This window comes from Amblyomma maculatum, chromosome 11, assembly GCF_055883805.1.
Source record: "Amblyomma maculatum isolate TAMU_Amacu chromosome 11, ASM5588380v1, whole genome shotgun sequence".
Classification (NCBI taxonomy): domain Eukaryota; kingdom Metazoa; phylum Arthropoda; class Arachnida; order Ixodida; family Ixodidae; genus Amblyomma; species Amblyomma maculatum.
The window spans coordinates 143,267,890-143,270,885 of record NC_139354.1 but is presented as its reverse complement, the minus strand read 5'-3'; positions in this window follow the sequence as shown (position 1 = coordinate 143,270,885).

The following is a 2,996-nucleotide window of genomic DNA, read 5'->3' as shown; positions in this document are numbered from 1 at the left end:
CGCCGCTGATACTGTTTTGCCTCCTCAGTGCGAAAAACTGCTTACCGTTTTTTCTTACTGACGGGGACGTACTCATCGCACCATCGTATCGTCATCTTGCACGCGGTATCGCCTTCCCGTCTAGTCTTGTGAGGTTCTCCAACGGCTCAGCGACAGTAGTGGTTACTAACACTTCACGTGAATCCCTCGTGCTTCCAAAAGGAACTTTTCTCCCCTGTATGGTGGATGTTCAACGTTTGTCCTTGATGGTGCTCACCGCCCCTCTACCTCAGCACCGTGTTTCGCCAGACGTTTCTCTTTCTGTTCTCACAAAGACTATTAATCCTTACCTCACGCCGAACCAACGCCACGAACTGCTGACATTGCTTCGACACCACCAAGCCATTTTTGATGCCACTTCCCCACCACTGGGACGGACTTGTGTTGCGCACCATCGCATCATTACTGAAGGTAACTATATCGTTCGCCGACGGCCTTATCGGGTTTCCCTCTCTGAACGAAATGTAATTGAAGAAAATGTAAATGACATGCTCCATCGCAATATTATTCGTCCCTCGACAAGCCCATGGTCCTCCACAGTAGTGCTAGTTAAACAAAAGGACGGCTCGTTACGCTTTTGTGTTGATTACTGCGCACTCAACAAACTTACCCGCAAAGATGTATACCCAATGCCAAGAATTGATGACGCCCTTGACTCTCTCCAAGGCGTCGAATATTTCTCGACTTTGGACCTCCGCTCAGGTTATTGGCAAATACCTATGCACGAGGACGATAAAGAAAAAACCGCTTTCGCAACTTCCGATGGCATTTACGAATTTAATGTTATGCCTTTCGGACTTTGTACCGCACCAGCGACATTTGAAAGAATGATCGATACTGTGCTTCGTGGCCTAAAATAGAGAACCTGTTTATGTTACTTGGATGACATTGTCATCTTTTCGTCAACTTTTAACGACCATCTCACGCGCCTGAATGAGGTCCTCACGTGTCGCGCTTCAGCGGGCCTTCAGCTCAACACCAAGAAGTGCCACTTTGCACAGAAGGAAATTAAAATATTGGGACATCTAGTCAGCCATGACGGCTGACTAGATGTCCCAATACCGAAGCGGTGGCCTTGTGGTAGAGCATCCGCCTCGCATTCGGGAGGTACCGGGTTCGATCCCTGGTGCCGCCGGGTACCCACCGGTTATAAAATGGGTACAAGTTATCCCCCGGCCTGGTGCTCGGCTCTTCTGGGGTGAAATGCTTGGGAAAAGGGGTCACGGCCCAAATAGTTGCGCCGATGTGGCAGTGATTCGTTCCGCCATCGGACAACAATAAGTCCGCCTTGCGCGGCAACAGCCCATTATGTGGCCCTTTTTTTTTTTTAGGACTGCTGCAGCTGAGGCTCTAAGGGAGCACTTCAGGTGAGGGGTCAAAGGAAGTACCTTTGAAAGACAAACAGAACCACCTATGCAGGCTGCGAGGTTCGAAACTGGGTTTGGGCCCACTGCGGAGGAGGGGCGCGCAGCGGGGTTTACGGAGCTTCTCCCAAACGCACACCCCTGGAAAAGCCGAGCGCCAGGCCGGGGGACGCTTGTACCCATTTTTACCGGTGGGTGTCCGGCGGTGGGTTTCGAACTAACCACCTCCCGCGCGTGTGCTGTGTTCCTTCTCCTGTGTTTGTGTTTATTTGCGCCACATATCTGAATACGATGAAAGCCATGACGGCATTCGTCCAGACCCTGAAAAAATCATCGCGGTCTTGAACTTTGCTGGTCCACAATGAATTACAGAATTGCGCAATTTTCTCGGCCTGGCGTCTTATCTCCGGCGTTTTATAAGGCATTTTGCAAGTATTGCTGCTCCACTTCATGAACTACTTAAAGCACGCAGCCATTTCGTGTGGACTGAACAGTGCGAAGCCGCTTTCAATAACCTGAAGCACGCCCTCGCAACAGATCCTGTTCTTGGCCACTTCAGTGACAGCGCTCCAACCATCCTGCACACTGATGCCAGTCGTCTCGGTCTTGGCGCTGTACATCTGCAGCGCGATGCAACTTCGCGTGAGAAAGTGCTTGCCTTCGCCAGACGGACTATGACTCCAGCTGAGAAAAACTACACCATTAGCGAGCAGGAGTGCCTTGCCGTCGTCTGGGCTGTGCAAAGGTTTCGCCCTTACCTATACGGTCGGCACTTCACAGTTGTGACCGATCACCATGCTCTTTGCTGGTTGTCTTCGCTCAAACATTTGACAGGCCGACCTGGCCGTTGGAGTCTACACCTGCAAGAATACAATTTCGACGTCACTAATAAATCGGGCCGCCAACACCAAGACGCCCACGCTCTTTCTCGCTGTCCACTTTCGGAATCGGCTTGCTGTTTTTCTTCTCAATGCATTTCCACCTAGGACCACAGCCGACCATCTCTTTCCCCGACGTATATCACAACAGTTTCATTTGATGACTCTGAGAACAAACACGCTCTCCGCTCACAGCAATTAGCCAATGCCTACTGCCGTCCCATCATCGACCGCCTTATTGGCGCTTCGGACCCACCCAATGCTCGGCTTCGCCGACAACTTCGCAATTTTAAGCTTTGAGATGGCATCCTACTCCGCTTCATGTACTGCCCTGATGGAACTCGCTGGATCCCAGTCGTGCCGCGTGTGCTTCGCCCACGTATACTGGCTGCTCTCCACGATGACACTACTGCAGGTCACCTTGGTGTTGACAAAACCTACGACCACGTGAAAAAACGATTCTTTTGGCCTGGCCTATCTTCCAGCATTGCCAAATACGTCGCATCCTGCCCTCTGTGCCAACGTCACAAACGGCCGACGTCTTCGCCCGCTGGCCTTCTACAGCCTGTTCCCTGTCCCGCCACGCCATTCGACGTAGTCGGCATAGACTTATATGGTCCCCTACATCTCTCCGATGGGGGTAACCATAGGATTATAACAGCTGTCGACCACCTTACAGGTTACGCTGAGACAGCACCTGTACCGACCGGTTCCG